The sequence below is a fragment of the Protomyctophum parallelum genome, assembly GCF_964188405.1.
Source record: "Protomyctophum parallelum genome assembly, chromosome: 6".
Taxonomy (NCBI): Eukaryota; Metazoa; Chordata; class Actinopteri; order Myctophiformes; family Myctophidae; genus Protomyctophum; species Protomyctophum parallelum.
Genome location: NC_139701.1, coordinates 14,018,691 through 14,030,437, shown reverse-complemented (window position 1 = coordinate 14,030,437; position 11,747 = coordinate 14,018,691).

Below are 11,747 nucleotides of genomic sequence, written 5' to 3'. Positions count from 1 at the left end.
GCGTAGGGTTGGGCGCCGCTGGTACAAAAACACAATACTAAAGACAACTAAAATCAAGTGGATTAAATGTAGTGTCATGCAATTAAAGTACCACGATCCAACTATATATATTTTTTTCAAAAGGGAATGCAATTTGGCAAAACCATAGTGTAAAGTAATTGATTGAACAGAGAATCATCCCTCGCCCCCTTCGTAGGCCTATACAGTATATAAGGTATATACACGTACTTCATGAAATACATTTATGGAACGGAGTGGGGGCACGTTCAGCAAAATAAATAGTACAAGTGTGATTAAAAATACACAAGTTGTGTCAATGTAGTGTTTCACATATCGCTTAATAAGTGTTAAAGCAGAAAACAATAAGTGAGATAACATAGAATAACAAATGTAGGTGTCATCAATGACTTCAACATAACTCCAAAGTGTCCAATACTTAAGTGAGAAGAAACTGGAAATCAAATAAGTGCTATAGGCTTAGACGGTCATACACTCGCACCCTAGGGGATAGTTTTCCCGTTTATGCTAATTTGACATAATAAGTAACTGCACAGGAAAGTCATATATATATATATACTAAATGGAGTGAATAAAATTGAAAATAATTAAATAATTTGGAAAAACTAAAGCTTTGTCGGGTTTGTGCCTTCAAGGGGCCGACCATTTGTTTTGGATCAGATATGAGAGAGGTTCAGGAATTTTGGAACAGGGCCACAATTCGGGTAACATTATAGTGCACTCTGCAGCACGTAATAAACATATGTTTACCCCCACTTCGACTAGGTTTGAGCGTGGTCACGCTTCAATGATTGACCAGGGGGGGGGGCAAGTATTTTTTCCTAAAGGGCCAAATGAGATATAGAACTCCAAAAAGGGGGCAGGGCCAAAAGGTTTAACTTAAATATAAATCTTAGTGGTCTTTGAAAAAATAGCTCAAATTGACCAAGTAAGTACAGTACTACAAATTTAAGTAAGTTTACCTTAATGTAAGTAAGATGTAAAGTAAAATGTGTCATTATTCAGTGTCTATGGGGAACTTTGTGGAGTTCCAGGCAAAATACAAACAGGGAGCAGATCTATAGAAGATGCACCAAATAACGATCCCAAAGCAGTGTCCCAAAAGTGTCCACGGACACCTTAAGCAGGGTCCCCATGATATTAATGTATGAGGAAATAATGCAAAATTTCATTAATAGGCCTCATGTTGGTATGGTTGTCGTGTAATTAGATAAATGGAGTCATAAGTAGCCTAAAGTAGGAGTCAATGAGATATTATATCAAGAGATATGTGTTATTATAGTTAAACTCTGGCAGATCAATGTTATGTCTTTTTATCTTTTATTGACCATCTTTCTCCTGGGTCTTCTGCAGTGCGCTCTAAACTGTGTAAATGCGTGCAGGGGGGAACATCTGTTCCTCTAGGTACCCTCCCTCCATAAAAAGTGCATTTTTGCGGAACGCTCAGGAGAAATATAAATATCTTTAATTATTCTTAGTTTCTCCTTCGTCGATCTCCCTAGGCCCTCCCTCCATCTTGGTTATGTGTAAATGCGCCATGGGGAGAACGCTCAGGAGAAATATGAAGATATATATATTTTGTTTCTTTAGATACTTTTCTCTGCCTTTCATCTGCCCTCCCTCCATCTTGGAAATGTGTAAATGCGCAGGTGTTAGAACCAGTTTGAAGTGTTTGACTTATTTGGATATCGTGGCACTGAGATAGCAGAGTTTAAGTGAAAACATGTAGGTTATTGCATAAAAAGGCTCTTGTAACAATGGAGCTGAACCATTTTGGAAAAAATTCTGTACTGTAATGCTGTTCCTGGTGTCTTGAATGTCAATCATGTTGTCAATGGAGTAGGGAGTCTTGACTAGCCGCGTCTAGCGGTCAGTACTGATCCGATGCTTTGACACGGGTTTTCACTACAGTACAGTCGGAAGTTTGTTTTAGAGAGCTCCTTTCTCTATGGTTTAATTAGATTAGGTGTAGGCTACTTCTAATATATGACACCGGTGAACCATAAAATTGTGCACAAAGCCGCAGGATTGACAAGGGAGAGAGCAGCACCATATATTTCCATACTAGTAGCAGCTGTGTGAGTGTTTGTGTTATGGTATGAATGCACGTTGGGCCATTATAATGCCATGTCAACGCAGCAGCATGTAGAGCTGCTATTTTCGGGGGAAAAAAAGTTCCCTCTGGGAATCCAAATTACAAATATGATTAATTTTAAGTGACCTTTCCCAAAGGTTCAATATCAAATCAAGTTGAACTTATAATGAAAACACAGAAAAAAACACGGGGTCAATATAAATTGGGACAATTACAAAAATGTAACACAATAAAAAATAGTGAAAAAATCAAATACTGAAAATAAACGTTCTTTCAATATTATCTCCCCAAGAGAGGTGGTTAAAATCGAGTGAGTTCTAGGAGGGTCATTCTGGCCTGGTATGTGTCAAGGAGGGACTGAGAGCATACGAGAAGCTCATGTTTTTGAATAATTGGTTTGCAAAGGTCTGGGTTGAATCAACAGATGGAATAATTGCCAAAATGTATAATCAAAAGTAACTAACAATTTGTCCCACAGGAGGTGTCCAGGAGGGAGTTCTGAAAGACTTAAATGTCAATAATATGTTTTAATGTGTCAATAATATGTCACATGAAGGAGGGGAGAGAATAACCCTGAGAGTAACCCTAATCCTATAAATTCCCTAATAAATTCTCTACAGGATCAGGGGGACGTCAATGTCTGAAGGTGTAATAGCAGGGGGTACACTCACATACAAGGTCAGGATGCAACACAGACCCAGACTTTCCAGACTTTCCAAATTTTACTTAAGTGGACTACAGACCAAAATTAAGACCCTCATGGACAACAAGGTGTCAAGTTCATATCCAGGAGGGACACCTGGTGGGATTCAACAAATCATTGGGTAGGATGACCGAACCGTGACCGAGCCGTGACCTATTCCGTTTTATTGTCACTGAATAAATGTATCCGTGATTCTGTGTATGTCAATCAAACCGAAGGCGACCTAAATAACTAACTTACTAACATATGCAAAAAACCCAATCACATAACCTCCTTGAATGATTATACGTGCCGGCAAAAAGAATGTTGGGTGCTTCTGTTATCTTGCTGTTGTCCTTGTTGTGGTTCCTCTACAGTTGTCAACAAAACGGTAAGTATGAAAACAAAAACACAGCTACACCCAGTGTTGAACTTCAAATATGTAAATATGAGACACACCAGGAGTTCTAGAACCTTATGTTTAAAAAAATATATATATACTTGTCGATGAAGGGGGGAGGGGAACTGTTTTGCGAGTTTTTGCTTCCATAACAGGTCAGTCAGAGAGTACCCAGGCGGGGTTCATATACCCAAGCACCAAGGAGTCCATCACAACTTCCACCTGGACAGGCTTGCAGGCTTGCAGACGCTGCGGGACGCTGCGGGACAAGGAGCAGTGCCCCATCAGCTCGTGCCACCGCCCCTGGAGCAGAGACGGCCCTGTCTCTGGTTCGAATGGGGGATACGAGTTTGGTCCTAAAATCACCTGATGGGAAGTGCGAACTGCCCTGTCACCTTGTGCCTTGCATACCGGAGCCTAAGCAGTTCAAGGCCTATACGTCGGGTTGCGACTCGCGATAACAATTACCCACTGGACAACAGGATGGATGGGCAAATAAACAATTGCCCATCCCTCCCCCGCGCGAGAACTCTGCCCCCCAAGGGCATCCCGGAGTACAATTTTTGACAACATGTTTTCAGTGTGCAGGACATGGAACAATGCCGAATGGTAGGAACAAAATGAACGTTCCTAGTGGTTGGTTTCCCCAAAAAAGGAGTGGTTTTACTATTTTACAGGTTTCCACACGCATACTAACTTGGTTTTCCACACCACCAGTGTCCACCTGCACGATGCCTCAAAATGATGTCTGACAATAAGTAAAATACTACAAGAAGTTTGATATGTACAATGTGATTTATGGTTGATTTGATTTCCGCATCAGTGACGCAATGTACTTCTATTCATATGATTGACCTGACTATTAATTGTCATTCTTTTTATTTTTCATCTTTTGGAATTCAATGTCTGTGTACCACTAACCCCTGAATGCAGTGTTCTACCGTCCCTGAATTGGTGTGCCCCTCGAACGTCTGTATGATATCTGGTAATTGATTACTCATTACCAAGGAGGGCTGGTGGGGTAAAGTAGACCCTTCAAGCAGTTACCATTACTTTCAGAGTGTGCCGCCTGAGCTGTGTGTATGCAAGGTCACTTCAGTGAGATTGCGACTGTACTGTATATATTGTCAGGGCAGAGAGGGACACGTCAGAATTCTCCAGGATAGACAAGCTCTCTGTCCTGTGCTCCGCGGGGCCCCCAAATCTGTGGACTGATAATGATCGAATCCGAATTCGTGACGTAACAGGTCGTATTTGCTTTCATATATGTCTTTGCTGTTCACATGTATATATCACATGACCATTCAATTTGGGATAATTGTGGGCAATCAATAAATGCCAGATCTTGTGAATCCATAATTTTAAGTGTACAGCCTGTTTATTGGACTATTAGATAACCCTCTCAACAGGATGACGCATCAGACCTGAGAAGACAACAGGGCTAGAAAACCCGCAGGGAGAGACCGGCCCGAAGTGTTTTGGTATGACACCGAGAGACGCGATGGGAAGAGAGTTTGACCACTGACTGACCCTCTCACACAACAGTGTTAATGGAGCTTTCAACAGTTGTTGGGCCCTGGCCCCTGGCCCACATGTTTGGCATCACTGGTTTATATGTTGTTCAAGAATTGCTGTTGTTTACCAGTGACACTTTTGTGTGAAATGGTATGAGTTAGACATGGAACATTGAGTCAACAGGGTCAACAGGGTCAACAGGGTCAACAGGGTCAACAGGGTCAGCAGGGCAGGCAGGCAGGCAGGCAGGCAGGCAGGCAGGCAGGCAGGCAGGCAGGCAGGCAGGCAGGCAGGCAGGCAGGCTTTCCCTGATTTATGACTCGAAGAAAGACTTCTATGTATAGAATGTGTAACCAAATAACTTTGTGTCAGTAATGCCTAATTTATGCGTTTTGTTATACGATGGTGTGTCACGCACAAAATATATGATCTACAAGTCCTTAAACGGGTCGCATCCGCAATGTGTTGGGGGGCTTGTAGATCGGCTGTGTTGCTACAGAATCTGCCTTTTAGTCAGTTGACTTTCAGCCAAAACAGCACAAAATCTATGAGGAAAAGAAACTTTGAACTAATGTCAATAATGGATTATAAAATTATATCAGTAGGCCTACGCCTAGTCCTCAAACCCCATTTAATAACATCGGTTTACAAAACCAATCTTGTCTGGAGGTCCCTGGCACAAAATGTTCAGATGGGGCCCAGGCTGCGACCAAATACATATTAATTTAGGGGTCCTACGTGGCATGAAAAGGTTTTGAGAAGCACTGGCATGAATAATGTGGCATCTAAAGTTTCTTTCTACACCTTATTTTCTCCAGGGGATGTTAGTCATGCAGCTTAATTGGCACACATTCACACCTGGGAGCTGCTTGGTCTGCACAGCCCCAGTGGCGTGCACAGACATTTAGAGGGGCAGGTGCTCAAGTGAAAAAAAGGGCACCTTGTGCAGCGCATTTTGGGGCGGGAACCCATTTTGGTGCTTTAGCTATTTATTTATTTTATCGAAGAACCACTGACATAGAAACATAGCTTTAGATTGTGGGGGCCTAAATAATATAGTAGAAGCGTTTTTTTTATCAAGATTTGATCAATGTCACCGCATGGTCCACACCACTACAAATTAAGAAAAAACGTTTTTTTTTTTTTTTTTTTTTTTTTTTAAGAGCACATTGCCAAAAGGGCAGGGGGTGCTCTAGCACCCCCTATTGTCTATCTGTGCACGCCACTGCACAGCCCACACCGTCTAGTAGTGTTTCATTGTTGTGTGTCTGCCACAAAGTAACTAAATACAGTTACTCAAGTACTGTACTTTTTTAGGTCCTTTTTTTTAGGTCCTTTTTTTTTTTTTACTTTACTGGATACTTCCAATTTTCTCAACCATTGTACTTGTGCTCCACAACAGTAAATATTGTACTTTTACTCGATCCACTATCATTTTTGAAAACATTTTGTGGATTTTGATTATTATTGATTATTATTTGATTATTAATTCCACCACTTCAAACCAATATTGGTCTGAATATAAGACTTTGTTTGTTCCAATGGAAATATCCTAAAAAACGGGGTCGTATTATAATCGGGGACTAGACTATTTGACATTCAATGCTCTTTTTCCACAAATGAGGTCGTCTTATAATCAGAGTCGTCTTATATTCGGCACAATACGGTACTTTGAAAACAGCAGATCTACAAGCTCACAACAAGGCCACTTATCATAGATTTGAGTCAGTATAGCAGTGAAATGTGTGTTTTTAACAAAATGCATGTGTGTGCAAAGGTTTCACACCGATCAGACATACACATAGGCTACAAACTCACACACAACATGCACGGGCGTACGGACGGACGGGCGGACACACAGACAGGAGCGGAAACATAGTCTCCGGCCTTCAGAGGGATTGACATTATTATTCAGAGGTATACAGGGGTACAGTATACGTCAACACAGTTGCATGGTGACAGGAGCATAAAGCACTACTTGTGCAATTACCCCCTCCCAGGTGGTCTGAGGATTTGAACGGCCTGCGTGCCTCCGATCAGGACTCTGGAGTCGAAAGCTATACTGAAGCAGCCTTTTCCTCTCCCGTGTCATGTGAGGTCGCACGTTCAGCTCAACCATGCAACATGAACGAGTCTGCAGGCGGCACTTGTTGAAAGTATATTAACGATTGAACTTAAGTCTAGGCTGCATGAAGCAAACGGCTCTAATGCCGTTACGTAATTAACTAACTAGGCCGATGGTGTATAGGCCAAGCGTTTCTCCACTCCACTCCATTTTTTTATTTTCAATAGGCCTACTTTTACTTCTACTCCACTATACATCTCAGAGACAAATATAGTATATTACTATAGTATAATATAAATAATAGTATTTTTTACTGCGCTATTTGAAAACGTTAAAGTTATCTACTTTGTAGATTTTGATTATTATTACAAACATGCATTAACCACTTCAGCCCTATGCATACTTATGCCTTATTTGAAAATAGCCGATCTGCGAACTTGTATTTTCAAGGTGTTTTTATGTTATTTATATGGAAACTTGTGAAATCATACATTCTGAAGAATAGTTTCACACGAATACTTTTGTACTTTTATGCAATGCAGCCTCAACAGGGCACAAACCTATACTTGTGCCGGTCCCAAGCCCGGGTAAATGCAGAGGGTTGTGTCAATTTACAATTTACAATTTAGGCGTTTAGCAGACGCTCTTAATCCAGAGCGACTTACATTTAAGCAAGAACAAAAGCATGGGAATACATCACATAAAAGCATTTATCATGAAACATGCGTAAGCTAAGAAAGTAACAGTGGAATATCTATATAATGAAACTATACATACACTATACATATAAACTATACATATTTACTACTATGCTATACATATGTACTATGGCGTGCTATGACTATATACAATACAATTATAGTGCTGTCTACATAACATGCTATAAGTCTGTGTCAAATGCTATCTAAGCCAACAGAAATGCTATCTAAGGGGTTAGGGTAAGTGCTATGGGCCATGATGGAGTCTGAAAAGGTGGGTTTTCAGGCTACGGCGGAAGATTGGGAGTGATGCTGCAGTTCTGACTGCAATGGGAAGTGCATTCCACAGTTTTGGAGCCAGAAGGGAGAAGAGTTTGGGACGTGTGGAGCGTTGTCCCGGCGTTTTTAGTGAGGGTACTTCCAGTTTCCCTGCGTTGGCTGATCTGAGTGCGCGGGAGGGTTTGTAGGGTTCAATCATACTTGCAAGATATGGGGGAGCCATACCTTTGGTTGCTTTGAATGCCAGCATCAGAGTTTTGTATTCTGTGCGGGCAGCGACCGGGAGCCAGTGTCACAAAGGGCATCGGACGTAAAACCTAAGCCAATGAAAGTTGTAAGTCACAGTGGTGATGTGTGCTATGGTTGTGACAGAGGAGTTCAATGTGTAAGTGGGTCTGCATCAAGGACTTTTAAGTACTTAGGGTCAACATTTCAGAGCAATGGATAGTGTGGAAAAAGGTCAAGAAATGAGTGCAAAAAAAGTGTCAGGTGTGATGTGTGATAGGAAAGTATCAGCAAGAATGAAAGGGAAGGTGCAAGGCGGTGGTGAGACCAGCTATGTTGTATAGTTTAGACTTTAGAGAGACAGTCGCACTGAGGAAAAGACAGGAAGCAAGGCTGGAGGTATAGCAGAGACTAAATGTTGAGGTTCTTTCTGGGAGTATAACAAAGATGGATGGATCTAGTATCAGGAACGAGTACATCAGAGGGACAGCACGTGTCTTTGGAGATAAAGCCAGGGAGGCCAGACTGAGATGGTGTGGATACATACAGAAGAGGGATAGTGACTATATTGCCATGGTAGAAGGATGTTTAGGTTGGATAACTGCCAGGCAGGAGGCCTAGAGAAAGACCAATACAGAGAAGATGTATGGATGTAGTGAAAGAGGACATGAAGGTCAGATTCACACTGAGTAAGTTTGATTCAATCTGCTCTCGAACACACACACGCACACGCACACACTTCGGCACCCGATTACAATTCATTCAACTGTATTCAACTGTATTCACATTGCATCGATCCGTATCCGAGTACACCGGTCACAAGATTACCTCCATGTTGTGGCTCCGGGAATGGTTGGGTGATCCGCTCCCGGGAACGGTACGCAGCATTCACACTATACCACAACATCTACAGTACCAAGTGGTCCCGAGTGCGCATCCGGGACCGTAGTGTGAATCCGCCCTTCCGAAGTTAGTCGGTGTGAGAGAAGAGGAGGCAGAGGACAGGGTGAGATGGAGACAGATGATTCGCTGTGGCGATCGACCCCTGAAGGGAAAAGCCGCAAAGGGAAAGAAGACTTTTGTACTTTTACGCAATTCAATTTTGAACTGACTATACATTCCAAGTGCTTTAAGGGCGGGGGCGGGTCCCCGAGTGTTTGGGGCGTCACGGCCTGAAAAGAGTGAGAACCACAGCTCTATAATCACCTATGGTATGTTGTTGTCACCCTCCCGTGGCCCGCTAGGCCGCTATACGGTGGAGGGGAGTGGAATTCCGGCATGCAAGGGAGTGAACGTTTCTGCTTAAAAAACACTTCTTCTGCTCAGCCGCAGAAGGAATCACCCCGTCTAGGAGCAAAACAACATCCCTCTTATACAGTATCAGCACGCCCCACGACCAAACAGTCTGATCCTATTACAGTGCATCTCTCCCTCTGTGAAAACACGTGGGAGAGGAACTCCCACACTCCCACACATGACGAGGGCGTGCGTGTGCGTGTGTGTGCGTGTGTGTGTGTGTGTGTGTGTGTGTGTGTGTGTGTGTGTGTGTGTGTGTGTGTGTGTGTGTGTGTGTGTGTGTGTGTGTGTGTGTGTGTGTGTGTGTGTGTGTGTGTGTGTGAGACACTGTAGAGCAGTGGTTCTCAAACCAATTGAAAACATGCAGTGCCGTCACTGCCATGTAATGGTGATACTATTTACGATACGATTTGTACTGTTAGATTAGATTTAGTACAGAATGATACTTTCTCTCACTTCTTGCCGGTGCAATAATAAGTGAAATGAATCACTTTCAACCTGGCATCTCTGTTGGCTGGCCTAGCCTATATCACAAGATCTATACGCTCACAATGCGCTTCAGTGTGTCACATATGTGAGCTTGTAGATTTGCTATTTTTGCTATTTTCGATTAAGTATAAAATAGGTCTTAAAGGACGATTTCATCCAGTTTCAACATATCTTCATAATTATATGAATTGGTCCTCACTAATGTACATGATAAAAAGGTACAATGTTTTTCTACTATAGGTCTGTGTCTCATAGGAGAGCTGGACACTTCAGAAACCCATGTGACTCCCATTGGAAATGCATTGCGAGCTTGCATCAGTAAAAAAGTCTCATGCATCAGCTATACATCAATCTGTTGTGAAGGTGTGAGTCAGGAAATAAGGTTTCAGTGAAAACCACTGGCGGTTTCAAAAATCAAAGAAGAAGTGAAAATAGCCGATCTACAAGCTCATGTCAGCATTGTGAGCTGCTATTTTCACTAGTTTGCAGGTCCCGGGGAGACATCAGATTTCTCTTTGGGTCACAGCAAAAGGCTAAAAGGTTTGGAAACAGCTGGACTAGAGGGCGATGTGCTCGTCTGGTTATTTGTGATCGTGATGGCGGGACAACGGCCTGATCAAAAGTACATTTCTGTTCATTCCACACGTTTCAATAACAACATCATTCACATTCAGGATACATGACACCCCGGCACACTACACAGCGTTGCCATGTCCGCTTATTCTAAGCAAATTTGGGCTTGTGTTTCTGTGAAGTGACTTGTGAATATTGCTGGTTGTGGGTTTTGTTTTTTTGGGGATTATTTCTAAAGCATAGTTGCTTATTTGGGCTTGCTTCATGATGAATGTTTAAACCAGTGTTTCCCCAACATTGTCATGTCAAGGACCTTCCCTGTACCCAAATCTGAAAACCTTTTGTGCCAGTGACCCCATTTGTGTTGCATGTTTCTTAAAAGATTCATAACTTTTTTCAAGATTTGTTGCAGATCTACAAGCTCGTGGATCGGCTATTTTCACATAGCCGATGGACAATGGTTTAAAGTGCTCATAATTAGATGCTTCTTTTGGCCTGGTTTTCATAGACCTGGTTGCTTGTGACTCCCGCAACAACCTGGCAACGCTGACATATACAGTAACAGCCCCTCCCGCCTTGCTTTTTCCTAGAAGGAGCAGTGAATACCCGCCTCGGGGCGTTTAGACGTCTCCCGCTTGTTTTCGTGGGACATAGTGTTCTGTTTTTGCACGTTTCTTTTTTCTTTTTTTTCCCCTTCTTTTTCTCTTTTCCAAAAAATGAACTGGTGTCACGTCAGCCTCAGCTTACCCTGACGTTGTTTTGATGTGTTCTAGCCTGAGAGAGAACCAAGAGCATGAGTGCTTTCTATACTTTCCTTTCCTTAATTCACTGAAAATACATTCCTCAAGTCAGCTCCCCTTTTATGTTTGTCTGTCAGTCAGCCAGCCTGTCTGTCTGTCTGTCTGTCTGTCTGTCTGTCTGTCTGTCTGTCTGTCTGTCTGTCTGTCTGTCTGCGTGCGTGCGTGCGTGCGTGCGTGCGTGTACGTGTGTGAGTAAGGGGTGGTGGGGGTGGGCTTTAGTTAGCAGTCTCTCTCCAGACCTAGCTGGCTCTGAGCCAGAGCTCTCGCTCTCTGCATGAAATAACACGGCCACGTGCGTGGCCTGGCCGCCCGCGTGCGGCCCGGCCCCGAGCCGAGGTGGGGAGGGGACGGGAAGTAACTGCCGTATGTGGTTTACGCATTTAGCACACACTGAATGTATGTGAACTATTTGACTAATCTGCTGCACACACACACGCAGTCACGCACACGCGCGCACGCACGCGCACACACACACACACACACACACACACACACACACACACACACACCAAAAGCAAGGCTTTTGCACACCTACAAGCGACAGGTATGTAGGAGAAGGACAACCAAGTGCCCGACGTCATGCAAAAGAAGAAACACCCGCACACTGTCTTC